Source organism: Erinaceus europaeus, chromosome 17, assembly GCF_950295315.1.
Source record: "Erinaceus europaeus chromosome 17, mEriEur2.1, whole genome shotgun sequence".
Lineage (NCBI taxonomy): Eukaryota > Metazoa > Chordata > Mammalia > Eulipotyphla > Erinaceidae > Erinaceus > Erinaceus europaeus.
The window spans coordinates 46,763,521-46,784,711 of NC_080178.1; the positions used below are offsets into that span (position 1 = coordinate 46,763,521).

General features: G+C 45.5%; 1 pseudogene; it reads left to right on the forward strand.

The window, feature by feature from the left end:
* The first annotated feature begins 519 nt into the window (after positions 1-519).
* The window catches only part of LOC132533984 (NADP-dependent malic enzyme, mitochondrial-like), a 37,480-nt pseudogene continuing 16,808 nt past the window's right edge, over positions 520-21,191 (forward strand).

The following is a 21,191-nucleotide window of genomic DNA, read 5'->3' on the forward strand; positions in this document are numbered from 1 at the left end:
AAATTATCATGTTTTTTTTGAGAAGTAGTGGAGCCCCAGTAATAACAAAAAAATAAATAAATTAAAAACAAATGAAAGAGAGTGCCAAGTGCAACAATCTGTGTGTATCTTCTATCCTATTCCTCTCCCTCTCTCTCTCTCTCTCTCTCTCTCTCTATATATATATATATATATATATATATATATATATATATGTGTGTGTGTGTGTGTGTGTGTGTGTGTGTGTGTGTGTGTGTGTATTTCCTTTTTTTTCTGTAAAGCTAAAAGCTATATCAAGATCAACTAGGTACAACACAGTGATGACCCAAACCCCAGGCAGTTCACAAGCAGAGATGGTGCCCCAATTCCCAGGAGGAAGCTAGGGCACAGAGTAGACCGTGACTTACCTGTGCCAGGTGGTTGAGTCAGCAGAGCTGGAGTTCAAATGCAGCTCCAACTCCCCACCCCCACTCGGAATCTGCAGGGAATTCAGGGCTAGATGGTGGGGTTCTAGATACCCATGGGTCTGCCTCTCTTCCTCCTCTCCAGGGCATGGCCTTCATGCTAGAGGAGCAGCTGCAGCTGTGCATACATGGCTTGACCCCGCCCTGCTTCCTGAGCCAGGACGTGCAGCTGCTCCCTGTCATGAGGTCCTACGAGCGGCAGCAGAGTGACCTGGATAGATCAGTGGTGTCCTCTGGCCAACTGCTTTCTAATACACTCCTGTAGGCACCCCAAACCCAACCTGGCCCCCAGAGCAGTGCAGGTCCCCCTAAGGTTCTATCTGTTTGACTGGGAAGGATTCCATCTATGAAAACCCAGTAAGTCCCTTAAAAAGAGGTGGTGGCATTTGAGTCAACCAGAGAGAAGCATGAATGAATGCCTTCATTGAACTGTGTGGATTTTCTGGTGGGACCCTCGGCTCCTGGAATGAGGAGAATGACGCTGTGTGGGGTGGAGGGAGAAAAGAGGGTTCCTTGCCTCCAGGATCCTACTGTCACATGTGATACTTGTGAAACCTGCCCCCGACAGGACAGATGGGGTTCTGGGGACATCAGTGATCAGAGTGGTAAATGGAATTGAAGCTTACTTCCAGCCACTCAGAGACTAAAGCTGAATCTTGAGACCAAAGCACAGCCTCAAGGACTAGAATCCTACTGGTCTTCGGACAGATAACTCAGCTAGGTAATCTCTGCCATGTGAGTCACCCAGGTTTGAGCCCGGCCCCCAATCACTGGACAAAGCTTCAGTGCTGTGGTCTCTCTCTCTCTCTCTCTCTCTCTCTCTCTCTCTCTCTCTCTCCCTCTTCCTCTCCCTCTGCCTCGAAAGACAGAAAGTCCACCTGATGGTTTTACCCTCTTGAAACAAACAAACAAAAAAATCAAGACCCTTTGTGAACTGAAGTCTAGGAGGAAGTTTTGAGACACTCTGCTCCCAGAGGTAGGAAAATGCAAGGTGTTTGGCCTCTCTCTGCTTGCCCTAAATCAGGTTAAAATCTTTCCAGTCCTTCCCATGGCCATTCTTAAGGGAGTGGGAGGTGAAATGGGGTTTCCTGAATGTCATGTGTGAGTGTGTGTGAGTGTGTGTGTGTGTGTGTGTGTGTGTGTGTGTGTGAAAGAGAGAGAGAGAGAGAGAGAGAGAGAGAGAGAGAGAGATTCAGACAGAGAAAGAGGGAGACACACCACAGCACCAGAACTTTCCTGGTGCTCTATCACCCTCCTGTGTGGTGCTGGGACTCCAACCTGGGCCACATACATGTCAAGGCAAGTCCTCCCCAACCAGTGAGATATTGCTCTAGCCCCTTCCTCTATTTCTACCTACCTAGAAGGAGCGAGTGCGTCAGGTAGTGGATTTCATGGACTCTATCTCTGATTTCCAAGTTCAAGTGACAATAATGCAAATATCCTTTCATGTCAAAGCTGGCATGTGACAGCATCCAGCTTTCAGGAAGGGAAATGTTTGCTGCCTACATCCTGACCACCATTTTTTTATAATGAGTGACAAGTAAGAGAAGGAAAATAAGGGAGATATCTGCAGCACTGCTACACCACGTGGAAAGCTTCCCCTTCAGGTGGGGGCAAGAGAGTCAATCCTGGACCCTCACAAATGGGGATGGGATGAGCCACCACCAGAGCCCTCAGCCTGGTTCTTGTCTTCCTTCCTGAGGTACATCATCCCCATGACGCTCCAGAATCAGAATGAGAAACTCTTCTACCGGGTGCTGACGTCTGATGTGGAGGGTTCATGCCCATTGTGTACATGCCCACCATGGGGCTGGCCTGTCAACACTATGGCCTGACCTACCGGAGGCCACAGTGGGTCCTGGGGATGGTAGTAGAGGTGGAGACATCTCCTGTATAGGACCCCATTCCTTCTGCTGGCTTTGGCCACTGGACTTCTACTTGCCAACTCCTGATGTTAAAAATAGTTCTTATTTTCTTTTCATCATGCCTGGGGCTTCTCCTCTCCATGCCACCTTTTTCAGAGAGAGAGAGACAGACAGAGACAGAGAGAAACCACAGCATTGAAGCATTGTCCAATATGTTGGGGACCAAAATTGACCCTGGGCCATGTACAGTACAGGGCAAAGCAGCTCACTATCCAGGTGAGCTCTCTTGCTAGCCCAAGACATCTACTTTTCAGCACTACCCAATAAATAAAGAAAGAAATAAAAGGGAACAAGGAAATAAACAAATTTGACAGCACTGACTATACTAAATGCATCACATCCCAAAGACAATGTCTCTATGGAACTGTGGGCTGCATCTGCAAAACCCCACCACCTCCTCGGCTGATGGAGGCAAGGGTTGGGGGACCACTGGAGGCCCATGGAGGTACCAAGGGCCAGGCATGGTCATGTGGAGACACGAACTTCTGGGAGTACTTCAGAGAGACAACTCAATTTTATTGGGGTGATAACAGGTATATATATATATATATATATATATATATATATATATATATATATATATATATGGTTAGAAAAGGATTTGCGCGGTAGCACAGCAGGTTAAGTGTAGGTGGTACAAAGACAAGGACCAGCATAAGGATCCTGGTTTGAGCCCCTGGCTCCCCACCTGCTCACAGGGGAGTTGCTTCACAAGCAGTGAAGCAGGTCTGCAGGTGTCTGTCTTTCTCTCCCCTTTTCTGTCTTCCCCTCCTCTCTCCATTTCTCTCTGTCCTATCCAATAATGATGACAACAGTAATAACTACAACAACAACAACAAATCAACAAGGACAACAAAAGGGAATAAATAAACAAATAGAAAAAATAAAGAAATAAAAGTGGCAAAAAAGGGAGAGAACTAATAGAAGAGGATCACTCCAAATAAGGAATATTGGGGAAAGGCCCATTGCTAGTATGCTGAACAAAGTGGCTAGTAAAGGAATTTATGATCAGGCTGGTCCTGGAGAGTAGGGCTAATCTTATCTCTGGCCAGGGGGAGGGCCTCTTTTATTGCAGGTCAGTGGTCCATTCAGCTTCTTGTAAGCTGAGGCTGGAAGCACATGCCGATCTCTTTGTAGAGGGAACCTGGGGTTCAACCCCCTCAAGGCTTAGGGACCACTCTCCACATGGAAGTAACAAGTTGAGATGAGAAAGTTTTGACAAAAGCACTGCAGAGCTCTCCCAGCCCTGACTAAGATCTGACCGGCAAGTGCCTCATTCAGAGCTGTGTTGCTGTCTGTTTTTCTCCCCGTATCTCCCTCTCACCTCCCCACCGCCTGTTTCCTGGTCATTTCTGAAGGAAGGGAGGTGAGCTTGCCTGCCTGCTGGGTGTCACTGCTGGATCACTGAATGTTTGGATTCCAAAGACAAGAGTTCTCAGGCTGACTCAAAGAGCCAAACACCCTCCTTTGTGTTCCACTCTAATTTCACTTCAAATGTGATTTTATTAGGGTGGGGCAAGAGGGGACAGGGGTTCCAACTTCTTTCAGAAACAAAGATTTCCAGGAACATTTCCTAAAGCGATCCCTCATGGGGGGTTTGTGTGTGGGGGGGTTGTTTTCATAGTGCATTCATGCCCCGGCCAACGGGACATGAATAGGGGCTAGGAACCCAAGAATCTGAAATGAAACTAACAGGAGACACAAGACATGATTCTGATCAAGCTGCAAAATTTTATTGTGTTCACAGGTATTATAAGGCTTTGGGGAAGGGGGAAGTACTGGAGGAGGAGGAGGAGGGGGAGCAATCATCAGGGTGGAATGTTCCTTGCAACATACAATAGCCGAAACCATGTTTGTTACCACAACTATGTGGTGTGTCACTTGCTTTCTGATAAATGGCCTACCTGAGGGGAAATGGCCTGCCCGTGGGGGAAATGAAAACTTGTCTTGAGGGCTTCCATTGTTTCAAAGCTTATCAAGCAGAGAATGGCTCCTGGCATCTCCTCCCTTCATTACAATTTAACTGAGGCAGGCAATCATGGGTGAGGTATAGAGACCTTAACAGCAGTTTTGGTGGGCATTAACCAGAGGGAAGAAGTATTGACCTGATTCCTCCTGTGGGGTGAATGTAAAACCAGTCTTCCCGCATCTTATAAGGCTCTTGGTGTCTTTTTGGGGAGGGGAGGCTGAGCCAAAGTTTTCAGGGTGTAGACAACTTCAAGGCAGAAGTTTTTTCTTGCTGACACCAACCTCCATGCAAATCAGGTTTGCTTCACGGGGGACTCAGAGGTGGACTATAGGGTCCTCCCCCTGAAGTGCTTTGCCTTGCACCCCTTCCTGGTGTCCTTTCCCTGCCAAGGTTGGATGTCTCAATGTATAATTCTGAGTTTTATGCCATCCGAAAAGGAGGTCTGTCACCCTCAGGTTCAGCCAAGCCTCTGTCAGCCAAATCAAACCTATCATAATGTATTTGTAAGGGTTTTGATGCCAAGGAGTCAATTTGCCATTTTATAAAATCAGTAATCTTATTAAAAATAAAGGGTCCTAAGGTAATCATTAACAAAAGACTAATCAGGGGTCCCACGACTGAAGGCAGCCAAGAAGGGGGAATTCATCCATGATTGTGCAGAGGAAGGGTCATATCTATTCCTCAAATCTCGACTAAGTGTTTGTAGGTTTTTAACATTTTGTTCTATAATTCCTGATTCATTAATATAAAAACAACATTATTCTTGTAAAGCTAAGCAGGTTGCTCCCTTTTCTGCTGTAAGAAGGTCAAGGACTCGTCTGTTCTGTAAAGTAACCTTTGCCAGAGATGTGATCTGTCTCTGTAGTGACTCTAGACTGTTTGTGGTGGAATCTATGACTTGTTGTAATTTGTCAGAAAAGTCATGGGAGAAGTAAATAGAATGTCCTACTGCCCCACCAACTATGCCAGTAGAGGTAGCTAAACCTATGCCAACTATCAATGGGAGGAAAACAGATCTTTTATGAGTGGAGTGTAGGAGCCATGCAAACTCATCAGGTTCATATAAAGTGAGTTGGGGGACTATAGCTACCATGAGGCAGGGCCCAGGGGTAGTGGTATTTATGCTAGTCAGAAGTGTCCCACAGCACCAGAAGTAAGCTAATTGTGGTGCTTCATGGACAGTGCTTACAGAAACATTATGGGTGCAAGTGAAATTAACAGGGCCAGTGTTGTTGGTATAAAGGAATACCAGTATAAATGAATTGCCTATGTGTTCTAGAAAAAGTGGGACTGAGGAGATGGAGGGATGGGGCCCCATAGGGGGTCATTTGTGGTTGCATCTAGAAAAGTTGGCGGTGTGTTGTTTAAAGGTTCTGCTGCAAGAATGGGTCGTGAAAGGGATGCACATAGCAAGCAATGGGAAATGTTGAGAACAATCTGAGAATAATTTAAAAGGTTAATTGCATATTGGAGATATAGGGGCCAAGTAGCCCATTTTTTAGTGACTTCCATGGCCGAATTTGGAAAGCCGAATGGAGCTTATTCTCTGTTTCTATAATGACTTGATTTACTTGTTCTCTATGCTCGCCAATGCCAATTGTCTGGAGATATGTATAGTTACTGTAGGATATGTGGAGTATCCATTATTATATAATTTACCTGTAACTCCCTCTTGCCAACGGGTATCCCAGGGATCAGAAATCTGAATAGTAAACTGGGACCCTTGTAATCTGAGACTACTGGGCTTTCCTGTTTTGGTTCTTGGCAAGTGGGCATCATGGAGAATGCAGGACCAATAGTGGCAGCCTCCAAAAGTGGAAACATCAGTAAGACATCTGCTCCAGTCCTTATTATCAAAAAGAAAGCAGGCATAAGGCCAAAGGGTGCTAGATATAGTCTTGGGAGAAATATTAATGACAACAGTCTCCCGGAAACCTTTAGGAGGATAGCGTGCTGTGCCAATGTTTTGGACTGTAGTGTGAGAGTCTTTGGTTTGTGTCTCTCTAACCTGGAATTCCCACTGATAAACAAGGGCTGTAGAAGTGGGAATGGCCAATATTAGGGGCATGTAGAGAAGACAAGGAAGCATCACACGGTTGGACTTCTTTGGAACCATCTTCAGATTTTAGTGTTGTTTTCCTGAAAGACAAAAGAAGAAAAAAGGGCCTCAGGAACTCACATTCTTGGGCACGGAATACATTAGTAATTCTTGGGGCTTTAGGGAAGTGTATCAACACTGTTTTTAGGAAGAGCAGGGCAATCTCCCCTTGAGGGTGAGATTCCATTGACTTGTCTAACAAGCCTTTCAGGAAGCCACGTAGGAGCTCCTTCATTTTGATCATATATGCAGGCCGAGTCACGTCCCCAGATGAGGACAGGGTCAGGACCTTTCCATTGTGAGGGGGTCATGCCACCTGAACATGGCTTGTCTATTATGGGTCTCAGGATGCCAGAGATGGTTAGCAGCAGATCTTTCTTGTGCATCCAGATTGAGAACATTAAGAACAAAAAGAGCATGGTTGAGGCTATTACGTGGCACTCCACGAGTTTCATAGACGGAAGTCTTTTTGAGTTTATGTAGAGTTGCCTTAAGCATTTGGTAGGGTTCCCATCAATCACGTAGCCTGCAGTTCCATTAACAGAGCCATCAGTAAATACCAAGGAGGCCTTATTAAGAGGCTGGGTAGCTGTTATCTTGGGGAATACAAAGGGATGCACAGCAGCAAATTGTAGCAGGGGACTGTTGGGATAATTATTATCAATGGTGCCTGAGAAGGAGGCACATGCAATAGGCCAGTCATCAGAGGCTTGGAGCAACCAATCAAGCTGATTTTTAGTGTAGGGTAAGATAAGAGAGTCAGGATCTTTGCAAAAATATTGACGGCTCAGTTTTCGTGCTTTTATAATCAGCTGTGCAACCAGGAATGGATATGTGGCAAGCACCTTTTGAGGGGAAGCAGGCAGATGAACCCATAGTAGGGGGTGCCCCTTATCTTTGGCTTTAAGTGAGTTTTGCCAGAAAACACCAGTGGGTGTATGAGAAGTGGAACAGATAACAAATAGCAGGGGTGTATTATAGTCAATTTGAAAAACAGTCTGCTCTTGTATAGTGCGGTTTAAGGAAGCTTGGGCTTCAGCGGAGAGCTTTCTGGGAGACAATGGGTTTGGGTCACCGTTAAGGACTTCATTTAGGGGGAGCAGGGCATGAGTGGGCAATTTTAAATATGATCTAAGCCATTGAATATCACCTAGAAGTTTTTGGAAGTCATTTAAGGTCTGTAAATGGGAGGTGCGTAGTTGAATTCGAGAGGTTAGCATGCGATGGTGAAGCAATTCATATCCCAAATAAGTATAAGGGTCAGCTATTTGTACTTTATCGGGGGCAACTTGAAGTCCTCTATTTGAAAGGCTGGCTGTCAGGTCTTCTAGGCATTGAAACAGGCTGTCCTTTTGGTCAGCAGCCAAAAGTATATCATCCATATAATGTAGAATATATATGGAGGGCCATTTTTGTCTAATTGGAGCAACAGCCTCATCGACAAATTTTTGACAAAGGGTATGGGTATTGGCCATGCCTTGTGGTAATACTTTCCATTGATAACGGGGCATAGGGCCCTGAAAATTTATTTGGGGTATGCTGAAGGCAAAATGGGGCCTGTCATCAGGGTGTAAGGGAATAGTGAAGAAACAATCTTTGAGATCAATAACTATTTTAAGATAGCCAGAGGGGATCGCTACAGGGGAGGGTAGACCTGGTTGAAGGGTCCCCATAGGGAACATTACTTTGGTAATAGCTCTTAAATCTTGTAATAATCGCCATTTTCCTGATTTCTTTTTTATGACAAAAATTGGGATATTCCACGGGGAGGTAGTTGGCTCTATGTGACCTACAGCAAGCTGCTCCTGCACTAGCGTCAGTGCTGCTTTGGCTTTTTCTTGTGTTAAAGGCCATTGATCAACCCATATGGGGACACTTGTTTTCCAGGCAATTTTTTCTGCTTGGGGTGCAGGCATGTCAACGGCCATTAGGAAAAAGGCAGAGGGGGAGGGATACCCAGCCCAGACTGATCTGTCCTTTGGACGACTGTAAGGGGTTCTCTAATTCCTTGAGAGTTTTTTACAAGTCCACTTCCCGGGAGAAAACCTTGATTTAACATCTGCCGGGACACCTTTTCATTGGGGCTGCACATAATGACATTCATTTGAGATAGAATATCACGGCCCCAGAGATTAACTGGCAGCCCAGGGATAACAAATGGAGTAACAGAGCCAGTATTTCCCTCTTCATCTGACCAAGTAAGAGCCTGGGAGCTGACTTTGGGGTCAGTGGACTGGCCTATGCCTTTTAAGTGGGTGTGAGAGGCCGTTAAGGGCCAAGTGTGTGGCTAGTCTTTTTCAGAAATGACTGTGGCATCAGCCCCTGTGTCTATAATACCAGTAAAAGGTTTGCCATTTAAAAATAGTTTCAAGGAGGGGTGGTCGAGAGAAACCTGTTGGACCCAATATGCGTCTGAGGACCTAGGGGGGGTCATCGAGATGGGACTGTTTATGGAAATTACTATTAAGGTGCTGTAAGGGAAGTAATATTAGTTGTGCTAAATGCTCACCGGGTGGAATGACCTGTGTGCCTTCTTGAGAGGAGGCGATAACTTTAATTTCTCCAGTGAAGTCATTGTCAACAACTCCGGGGACCACATGTAGACCTTGGAGGGTGGAACTAGCTTTTCCTAGTATTAGGCCAAACAAATTTTGAGGGAGGGGGCCAAAGACTGCAGTATTTATGGTCAGGGGGCCTGTATCAGGGGTTAATACTGTGAGGGAGGTGGTACAGAGGTCCAGTCCTGCACTGCAAGCGGTGGCTCTCCAGAGACTAGAGACCGATCTGCGGAGGCATTGGGAGTTGGCTGGGGAGGGGGAAGCAGCTGGGCTGGAGCCCGAGGGACAAACCTGATAGCCCCAGGGGTTGTCCTTTTTGTGGGGGCCAGGGGCCAGCCCCGCAGGAAGTTTCCCAAGGTCGGGGGTTTAAGAATTGGCCCTGGATGTTACTTCTAGATCTACATTCAGAGGCCCAGTGCTTGCCTCTTTGGCAGCGCAGACAAACTGTTGCCGGAGGAGGGTGCCCCAATACAGGAGGTTGGGCTTGGGCGGTGGGCATACACTCTCTGATAAAACGACCAGGCTGTTTGCAGTTAGAGCAGGTCTTGTTTTGTTGGCCGGCGACTGCAGAAAAATTGTTGTTATGGAAGGTGACACCAATGGCAAGCCCAAGAGCATGTGTAGTGCCGATGCCAGAGCAAAGCTTAACATAATCAGCAAGAGTGCCACGCTTGTGAAGACAGATGGCATCTTGACAAGCGGGATTAGCATTTTCAAAAGACAAATGTTTGACACAAGGATTATCAGTTTCATCACCTCTGAAAAGCCTTTCTGCTTTTGATTTAGCCTCATTTAAGTGGCTAATAAAATCACTAGGGCTCTCTGGGCCTTGTCTAATTTTTGCCAAAGAAGTAGTGGTAGATCCCTTAGGGGGCAGGCGCTTTCATGCTTTTAAGCCAGCCTGTTGTATCTGGGTGAGCAAGCCGGGTGGGAAACGGGCTTGAACCTCGTTGGAATTATAGGGGCTCTCACCTACGAGTTTTTTAAGAGTCCAAGTCTTTGAGGAATCTTTTTTTCTCATTGCGCTGAGCCAGGTCCCTACAATTTTCTATAAACTCAATTCTCCAGGAGACATAATCGCCTCCATTAAGAGCAGTGCGAGCCAGCCGATTCCAGTCATTGGGAGTGAGCCATTTATCACTAAATCCTTCTAACAAAGCTACAGTAAAAGGAGCGTTTGGACCATAGTCAGCAACCACCGCTTTAAATTTTTCTAAGTATTTAAAATTTAGATTTTTATGTTTTTGAGGACAATTATCATCATTATCATCATCTGAACTTGATTGGGCTTTGTCATTTTTAGTTTTAGAGGGGGTGGAAGATTGTGGGAGATTATTGTCGCTATCAACATCTGAATCTGGAGGTTCTTCAGGGTCTTCTATTTGTATAGAAACCTTATGTGCAGGGTCAGTTTGAGTCTGGCTCCGAGTGACAGGGAAAGCCAAAACTGGTTTTGATTTGGATGATTTCGTTTTAGGGATTGGGCTTAGGTTTTTTGGTGAGGCTAAAAATGTAAGTTCTTCTGTAACTGCAGCTATTTCTTTCATTAATTGAAGCTGCTCTCTCCAGTCAGCAAGGACCTTGTGGACGGTGGAAATTCCTGTAAGGGCTCCTGAGCGTGCCCTCCTGATGGAAGGATCATCAAGGAGGGGGTCAGGCTGGAGAGCAGGGGCATGAATGTAAGGAGGGGGATTAAAGGGAGGAGGACACCAATCAGGATTGTGGTATTTGGCAGCCTCTCTTTCTAGCGAAGCCTCCTCCTCCACGGGAAGTGCTTCAGGAGAGGGGGGTTTTGTAAAACTGGATAGAGGCGGGGGAAAAATTGCAGGGTTTCATTCTTATGTGAATTAGCAATACGAGGGTCAATGGAGGTAACTTTAGTGAGTGAGGTGGAACCTGTAGGGAGGGGGACAGGGTCTTTATTTTGGCCGGATACAGGGGGATCAAGGTCAACAATTACAGAAGGGCACTGGGATGGGGTCTTTGTCCTGGAGGGCAGGCAAGAAAGTTGCCGGAGGACCTTTTCACCCTCTGTAATGAGGCTTTTAATATCAGGGTGATTGTTATAAATTTTTTAAGATATCATTAATTAAATTCCAATAGGAAAAGGCTGAAACAGGGACATGTTCAGGACCAAAAGATTGATAGTAGTCATTAAGACAATCACCAATTCTCCTCCAACGCCTCTCATCAATAGTGCCTTCCTGGGGAAACCAGGGGCAAATATCTCCAATATAGTCTAAAAACTTCTTTAAATCTTTCTTTTTAACCCTTGTTCCTCGTGTCTTGAAAGACTCCTTGAGTTCATTAATAAATAAATCCTGTTTGCTAAATGCCTGTCCCATGGGTAATGCTTACCTTGTGCCTCTGTGACACTCCTTCAGATCTGACTCACGGCCGGGCAGCTCCGTGGTGATCTATGCGAGCCTGTGCATTACCTCCTCGGGCCACGGTGGCTCAGTGAATTTCGGATAGCAGCAGCATTCCAAGGTCCAGAAGGCTTCTTCACCCCATGTTCGGGTGCCAGATGCCCCAGCCAGCGGGGTGTGAATAGGGGCTAGGAACCCAAGAACCTGAAATGAAAGGAACAGGAGACACAAGTAATGACAGCAAGACAGGATTCTGATCCAGCTGCAAAATTTTATTGTGTTCACAGGCATTATAAGGCTTTGAGGAAGGGGGAAGTACTGGAGGAGGAAGAGGAGGGGGAGCAATCATCAGGGTGGAATGTTCCTTGCAACATACAATAGCTGAAACCATGTTTGTTACCACAACTATGTGGTGTGTCACTTGCTTTCTGATAAATGGCCTACCTGAGGGGAAATGGCCTGCCCGTGGGGGAAATGAAAACTTGTCTTGAGGGCTTCCATTGTTTCAAAGCTTATCAAGCAGAGAATGGCTCCTGGCATGTTCAAAATATCCTTTTTAAAAAAATTTTGCAATTGGGGGCTGGAAGTAGCCTACATGGTAGAGTACACATTACCAAAAGTAAGGGCCCGGATTCAAGACACAGGACCCCAGCATGGGGCGGGGGTAGGAGGGACACTATATGAGCAGTGAAGCAGTCCTAAATGCTGTCTCTTTCTCCCTCTCTGTCTCTCTCTCCTTCCTTCCCTCTCTCATTCTACCTTTCACCTTCTGTTTTAAAAAAAGTCACTAGGAATGGTGGAGTCAGGCAGGCATATATCAGTGATAACCCTGAAAACCCTAATGACAAAAAGAAAGGGCAGCGGTTGGGGGGCCAATTGGACATATACCTTGTCATCCCCATGACATAGGCACCACATGGGAAGTGCTATGACATGACAGCAGAGGAAGCTCCAGTGCAATGGTGTCTTTATATGAAAGAAACAGTTGACATGAATTATGAAACCATATATGTATAAAACTTCAGCTATGAAAAAAATTAAAATTTAATACATAAAAATAATGAGAGAGGAAGTCAGGTGGTAGCAGCAAAGCAAGTTAAGTGCACATGGCAGAAAGTTCAAGGACCTGCATAAGGATCCCAATTCAATCCCCAGCTCCCCACCTGCAGGGAGAGTCACTTCATAGGCAGTGAAGCAGGTCTGCAGGTGTTTATCTTTCTCTCCCCATCTTTGTCTTCCCCTCCTCTCTCCATTTCTCTCTGTTCTATCCAACAAAGATAATGACTATAACAATAAAACAAGGACAACAAAAATGAATAAATAAATAAATAAATAAATAAATATTTAACAACAATTTAAAAAGAAAAGGAACACCCACTGCCCTAGTTTCTTCCTGAGTTTCTTTCATTTTCTGCCTACCAAAGACTGGCTGACGCTTAATGCTATGGCTCAGCCACTGGCACTGGGCCAGAGCTGAAGAAGTGGCCTAAGGGGGATTTAGAGGGTCTGTCAGCAAAATCCCATCTGATCCCCCAATCACTGTCATGCTCTGCAGGAGAGAGCTGGGTGCAAGAGACAGGATAGTGTGGGGCCACTTACCCTGGGGCTTGACTCATGGGTTTCAATCACTGGATGGACTAGCTCTTATTAAAGTACAGTTCTGTATGCAAGAGAGAGATCATCTGATCACTGCACTGACCCATAGAGAATTGAAGTCCTGCACTCTGCCATTTGAATATATATATATTTCATTTTATTGAGAGAAAGACAAGAGCACTGCTCATCCCTGACTTTAGGTGGTGCTGGGTGTTGAACCTGGGACCTCAGAGACTCCAGCATGAAAGTCTTCTGCATGAACATTGTGCTGTCTCTCTTCCCCCACTCCCACCCCTAGTCAGTATTTTTTAAAGGCATGTGGAGATTTACATACACAAAATAACGTCTAAAATGTACATGAGTGGAAATTTTTTGGCATACCGAAGGAGCAGCTTGTATTTGGGGAGGCAGGGAACACCCTACATGCTCCTATGAGTGTGGACACAGGGACTGGAGTGTCAGGGGACTGGCAGGCCTCATGTAGATGCATTCCTATTTCCCACTGGAGCCAGAGGGGGATGAAGTTTCGCAACTCCAACAGGATGTCCTGAGCTTGAGACCCTTCAGCTAAAGGCAGAGCTCCCTGGCAATGGAAACAAATGGACCTGAGTTTCCTTTTGATCAGCCCTCGACCTTTTCTTCCCTTGGTCCTGGCCATCCTGGCTACAGCAATCAAAAGAAGAGGTGTAGGGGAAATTTCCTAACCCAAAAGGGAAATGTGTGTATGCAGGCATGTGGCCCAGACCTTTCCTCAGATAATCTTGCTCTCCTACTGACTTGTGAAATGCCCTCAACCTGATGTCCCCTCAAGCTGACCAAAGCCTCCATCCCAAAAGAGAAGCTTCTTGAAAGAGGCTGCAAAGGGCATAGGTGTTCTCAAAGGTTCTAGACTAGGGCGTGAGTGAAGCCTCATTGTAGAATAGCTTCAATGAAAGTACAGACTGCCTGTTCAGCAAAGAAGCTCAGCACCAACCAACTGGTCTACCCAGCTCCAACTTAGACCCCTTCTCTGTGTGAGTCCACTGCACTGGATGGGATTCCTTTAAATTCTCCTACTAGAATGTCCTCAGACGTTTAAAAAATGTTTTGTTTGTTTGTTTATTCATGGAGTTGAGAGAGAGAACCAAAGCGTCACTCTGGATACTGCCATTCCAGGGATGGAACTTAGAATTCATGCTTGATAGTAGTGCACCTTATGGCAGCATCTTCTGAGACACAGAGCATATTTTCAGAGATCCCGGGCAAGCTGAGAGCACTGAGTGCAAAATGCATCCTGGAGCCTGTTGACCTCTCCCACCTGGTGAAAGGTCAGGGGGGAACGAAGGTCATGGTCCACTTCATCCTGACTTAAGAGCACTTTCACTGGGGCCAAGCAGTAGTGCACCCACTGAGCACACACATTACCAGGTGCATGGATCCAGGCTCAAGCTCACGGTGGTCCCAACCTGCACAAGTCATAAAGTAGTACTGCAAATGTTTTTCTTTCTCTAGCCCTCTCTATCCCTCTTTCCCTCTCAGTTTCTACCTATTCAAGTATACATGTTCTAGTATTCTCAGAGCCTTTCAGTAACTGGCAGATAGCACATGACCAATCAATTAGCTTGGTTTTTCCCCTCCTTCATACAAACTCTTGCTTCCTTTTTCAAGTCCTCCCAAACATCTTCACCTCTGGCCACCTGCCCCAGTGTCTGTCTTTCCCTGGCTATTTCTGTTTATCCCTGTGGCTCTGCCTGGGCATAAGCATGGAACAGACAGATTCATTGGCTGCTAGTGACTTACAAGCTATGTCTTCTCTCTGTGTCACTGTCACTCATCTTTGGATCTCTGTTCCTACCTGTTACTACTACCCCACCACTACCACCACCATGCTCCTTCCCCACCCCTCCACTGCCCTGTACTCTTCCCTTCAACACCCTCACTGATGACCGCTGAGCAGGGGACCTCTCAGACTCCCAGTTCCACACATTTTGTTGTCTCTAAGTTTGGCTTCCTGTGACCAGGACATATGTTTCCTTCTCTCCTCACTAAGTACTTCACTCTGTTCTCCTTAAAACTCTAGTTCTTGGCACCAGGAGTCTGTGAGCTCTGTCTAGCCAAGCTTCTGAGATAAATTAAAGTGGGAAGAGCCCTCCCTCCACTCACAAATAACTTCAAGATTGTCCTCAGACCTCTGCATGGAAAACTGCCCCTTTAATGACAGTGTGAAATGGGACTCTGGGTGTGGAGGAAAGCAGTTTAACCTTGGCTCCCAAGCTGCTGCCACAGTGGGTCTTGAGAGCATCTCCCCACACCTGTTTCACCCCTCAACAAATAATAAAAACAGAAAACAAAAAACTGAGGCACAAAACACAAACATGAATGACTAAGAGGACAAAAGTAAACCTGGTCCACTTTGTAAAAAACAAGCCAGTAGGGTCTTTTTCTCTTACTGTCTCATTCATACTTACACATAAGTCACCTATTTGAGTGGGCCACTGGGTCAGAAACATACCAATTGCAGCTCTTATGTATAAGGAATACTTGCTTTGGATAAACCAGAAACTCATGTTAGAGCAGAGCTGTGTTCCAAAAGGCATAATGCCCAAAGGTCCATATTATGTTCAGGCTTTCTACATGTTTTCTTATTTTATAAAGTGGTGGTGTGAGGGGGTCTACAGCATAGCTTTGAAAGAACGTTGTGACATGTTAAGTGTGACTTCTTGAGATGGGAAGGGGGTATTCAAAGCCTCTGCTATTATTATTTTTGGAGTCATAAACATTCCAGTAGAAAAAGAAAACCCTTTGTAACTCATTCTGAGTTTTCTTGTCACTTTTTACTGTTGTCACATAACAGCTGAAACCACATTGACCTCCCCTACTCTAGATGGAAGCATCTGGGAGTTGCCAAATGAGGATTTTCAAATGCTGAAGTCATCTGATGTTTGGGCTGGGGTGTCAGGTTAAGCAGAAATTTTCATCTTTGGGAGCCTTTCTGATTCTTCTGTTGCTTATAAATTGTGCCATTGGCTGTGATAAGATCCTGTCAGCTTTTCAATGAGCATTCGCTTGTCTGCATGAGCACAACATGTTTCTTCTCCAGCTGTTTGCACACCTTATTCTCTCCAAGGAGAAGAGCTGGAAACATTCCCCCATAATCCTTAGAATTTGACTTCATTTTCTCTTGCAAGAAAAAAAATAGCACCTTAGGACCAAAGCCGCTAAAGTAGTAGATAATGTTTGCACATTTCAGGAAGGAATAAAGCATCAAAATGTCAAGAAACCTGTTTTAGCTTCTTCTGTGTTAACAGAGATGTATCTTCTTTTTTAATTTTTTGTATTTTATTTATTTATTTTCCCTTTTGTTGTTCTTGCTGTTTTTGTTTTCAATTGTTGTTGTAGTTATTAATGTTGTTATTGATATCATCATTAGATAAAACAGAAAGAAATTGAGAGAGGAGGGGAAGACACATAGGGAAAGAGAAAGACAGACATATGTAGACCTGCTTCACACCTGTAAAGTGACTCCTATACAGGTGGGAAGCCAGTATGACAGTCCTTGCACTTTGTGCCACATGCACTTAACCTGCTGTGCTACCACCTGATTTCCAGAGATCTACTTCTAAAGGGATTACTGTCTTAAGAATAATTCCCAGGAGCTCCACTTCCTCAGAGCCCTGCCCTAATAGGGAAAGAGAAAGACAGGCTGGGAGTATGGATCAACCTCTCAACGTTCATGTTCAGTGGGGAAGCAATTACAGAAGCCAGACCTTCTACCTTCTGCACCCCATGGTGACCCTGGGTCCATATTCCCATGGGGTTAAAGAATAGGAAAGCTATGAGGGGGATGGGATATAGAGATCTAGTGGTGGGAATAGTATTCCTCTTATCCTATGGTATTGTCAGTGTTTCCATTTTATAAATAAATACATTTTAAAAAGAAAAAAAAGTGAATAACTCACACCCAGGGACCAGGCAATGGCACACTTGGTTAAGAACACACATTACAGTGCACACAAACAAAGGTTTAAGCCCCTGGTCCCCACCTGTAGGAGGAAAACTTCACAAGTAGTGAAGCAGTGCTGCAGGTGTCTCTGTGTTTATCATTATCATCATCATCATCATCATCATCATCATCATCATCATCATCATCATCATTATTATTTTACCAGTATACTGAATAACTCTGGTTTGTGGTGGTGTGGTGTCAGTGAAAGTTCACAGCAACAGTATACTGGGCTAGCTTTGTAGAGGGAGACAGATGACCAGGGACACATGGCTGAGCAGGGAAGCAATATTTCTACAGGGCCCTCTGACTCTCAGGCATTAAAAACATTTCCTCACTGGTTCTAAGAGGACAGGTTCCCTTTTGCCCAAAAATGTGTGGAATGGAGGTTTTTGTCAGCAACAGAGAGCCTTTGTTGCAGAGTTGAAGATACAGACACACCCCTCCCCACCACCCCCCGATTTCATTAAGTTTTCCTTTTGTGTTTGACCCAATGTCAAGAATCCCAGTCCAATGTTTTCTGTTTGAGTGGGTTTTGTCAGTCTCTCTTGTCTAATTCTATTTGAGGAGAGTTCTAGGGGTCACTCACTCCTTTGCAGGCTTAGATAAGGCCTAAGGGACATTTACATTCTCCTAAGTGGAATGGTCTTGGTTTCTTTTTCCTCTCATGTAACTTAATTCTGAAAGTTGAGAGTTTTTTTCTGGCTCCTGATGGAAACTTCAGATGCTGCTGTGATTAACAGGCCTCTTTTGGGTGGAGATAGCATTGCCTGTAATTCCCCTTATGAAATCTCAGCAGACCAGATTCTAAGAAATGCACCATATGCCAGCACTTGAGTTCAAACCCCCAGTCCCCACCTGCATGGGGAAGCTTCATCGGTGGTGCAATAGTGCTATAGGCTCTCGTCTAAGTATCTTGCTCTGCCTCCCTCCCTTCCTACTTATCTCTATCACTTTTCCTCATGATCTCTCTCTCATCTCTATCAAAAAGAAGGGAAGAGTGACAAGAGAAGAAAGAGGGGAAACTGTGGGTGCCTCTGCTCATAGCTGCCACATGGTTGTTGTATTCACTTCCTAAAGTTACCTCAACAAAATGCCCAAAACTCTGGCCATAAAGGTGGATCCACAGGGAGAGCATATGCCTCCAAGCATGAGGCTCTGGGTTTGATCCCCAACACTACACAACAGCACCATGGACAGAGACAAAAGGGATTCATGAGTAGCAGGGCATGGCTTTACCCTCCCCCCCACACACTCTCTTTCCTTCTCTCTCTCTCTCTCTCTCTCTCTCTCTCTCTCTCTCTCAAATATATAGTAAAAATTGGGTCGCATGCATGAGCAGTATTCCATTTTGTAAATAGACCACAGCTTTTCTAGCCACTCAACTGTCATTGACATCTGGATTAGTTCTGGGTTTGAGCTGTTACAAACCATGCAGCTGTGAATATATGTGTTGTTTTCGCCGGGGCTGGCTTCACGGTTGGGTAACAGACGACCAGAAACACATGGCTGAGCTGAGAATGCAGTGTAATCTTTATTTATGAGCAGGAAATGTGCTCCTCCATCTTTCTCCTCCAGAGGAAGCATGGAACTCAGGAAGTACATAGGAAAGGGCGTGGGGAGAAGGAAGAAACTAGCAAGGGCTAAACCAAATCTCCCAGTGGGGGAGAGTGAGACCAAAGCAGTATAACAGAAAAGACTATGTAAATAGACCACAATGTCAAGCAATGTAACAGAAGCAGAACTAGATCCCAGAAGCAGAACTAGAAGCATACCAACATATATGTGTATAAAGATCTCTTTGGAGCTGGTGTTTCTGTGTTCTTTAGTAAGATCCCTAGGAAAGGAACTGATAGATCAGAGGACATATCTGTTTCTAGTGTTCTGAAGAGACTACAGGGGCTGGGTGGGGGCACACCTGGTAGAGCACACACATTACAATGTACACGGAGCCTGGTTTATTTTATATGTGTCAACAACTATAGTGTACACCATTATCCCCCAATAAAATGATTAAAAAGATTTATAAAAAGAAAGATAAAAGAATCAAAAGAATCTCCAAACTGCTTCCCACAGGGCTTGGATTTGCATTCTCCCAGCTGTATAGAAGGCTTTCCTTCTCCCCATCCCCTTGCCAGCACTTGGTGTTTCTGTCCTTTCTGATGTCTGACATCCTCACAGCTGGCATCTCTTTGTTGTTCTTACTTGCATTTCTCTGCTAACCAGTGACTAAACGTTTATTTACATGTCTGTTGGCCATCAAGATCTCCATCTATCACAAGGAGATAAGAAACTGTCCTCAGGTGTCAGTAACTGTCCTATAAACCATGATTTCTCCCAGGAAAATTGCTTGTGGTGGGGGATGGACTACAGAGCTGGCTCAGAGGCAGAGCACATGCATGAGTTTGATTCCTCAGTATCTTGTTTCTGAAAAATACATCAGAAACTTGTGGCTTCAAACAGTGAAATGTCTCATCTCACTGCTGGAGGCTTGCATCCTGGAATGAAGGTAATGGTAGGGTCATGAGCTTTCTAAAAGCTATGGGGGGGTGTCCTGTCTTGTCTCTGTAGCTTCTGAACTTCACAAGTAAGCCTAGTCCCTATTTAGTTTGTGGATTCTGCTGCATTCACCCAGTCTGCCATCATCACTACATGTCCATTTCTACCTGTGAGTCTCTCTCTTCCCCTCTTCTCAGGAGACAACCAACAGACTAGATGACAGCGCCTCTTACCTTGAATGTGTCGGCAAAAACCCAATTTCTTTTTTTTTTTAATTTTTTATTTAAGAAAGGATTAATGAACAAAAACATAAGGTAGGAGGGGTACAACTCCACACAATTCCCACCACCCAATCTCCATAACCCACCCCCTCCCATGATAGCTTTCCCATTCTTTAGCCCTCTGGGAGCATGGACCCAGGGTCATTGAGGGTTGCAGAAGGTGGAAGGCCTGGCTTCTGTAATTGCTTCCCCGCTGAACATGGGCGTTGACTGGTCGGTCCATACTCCCAGTCTGCCTCTCTCTTTCCCTAGTAAGGTGTGTCTCTGGGGAAGCAGAGCTCCAGGACACATTGGTGGGGTCTTCAATCCAGGGAAGCCTGGCCAGCATCCTGGTGGCATCTGGAACCTGGTGATTGAAAAGAGAGTTAACATACGAAGCCAACAATTTGTTGAGAAATCATGGATCCCAAGCTTGGAATAGTGGAGAGGAAGTGCTAGGGAGGTACTCACTGCAAACTCTAATGTACTTCTGCTTTCAGAAAAACCCAATTTCTAAGTAAGATCACTGGGATTAGGGTTTCCACATGTCAGTTAGCTGGATCCAGTTCCTCCGAGGGGTTCGCAGGAAATATCTGGCTATAGTATCACTCTCTAGCAAAAGTAACCCTCCTCCATCCTCATTTATGGACTGCTAGGTCATGCCCCTGGCACATTTTATCCCATGTCATTCTCATTTTGAGGTGACTCTGATCATATGTCCAGAGGCTTTATTCACTCAAAACAAAAATACAAACAGAAACATAAGAAAAGATGCAGACCGGTACACTTGTGTGTATGTTAGTGTCCTGGATCCAGAAAGCTCACAAGTGCCCTGTGGAGGGTGATTATAGGGTAGGCTATGGGGGTGGCACCAGTGAGAAGACAGGTATTTTCTGGCCCTACAGAATAAACAGTCTAGTGGGAGGCTGTTTGCACTCAAGATGTGGCTTCCTAAATGATAACCTCTAGCCAGGCCTGAGAACAGTATGGTGATGTGCATGCCTGGGTTCTGGTGCCCTCTGGTGACTGTGGCTGTGTCTCTTCTAGTGGGCTGTTCATCACCATTCATGACAAGGGCCACATTGCCACCATGCTCAACTCCTGGCCTAAGGATGACATTAAGGTAGGTTTCTTCTCTTCTGTGCTGTTGCTTTGTGGTGTACTGGGTCCTCTCAGCCTGGACCAGAAAGAAAGCCACCACAGCACTAAAGGGAAGAGTCAACACACCTGTCCCAGTTATGACAGGCTCACACACCTGTCGTAGCTACGCAGGGAAAGGCCTGACAGAGGGAGAGTGGGCCAGAGCAAGGCTTCCAGGGATATCAGGGGCTAAGGGTCTGAACCCATATCCTGGTGCATCATAACCTTGGCTTCTCTGAAGGATGATGACAGATGGGTTCCCTCCACTGAGCCTGCAGCAACCAAAAACCCTCAGAGGGGAGTCGAGGGGACAGAGGACCACGCTGGCTCAGATAGGCTGGCATCCAGAGAA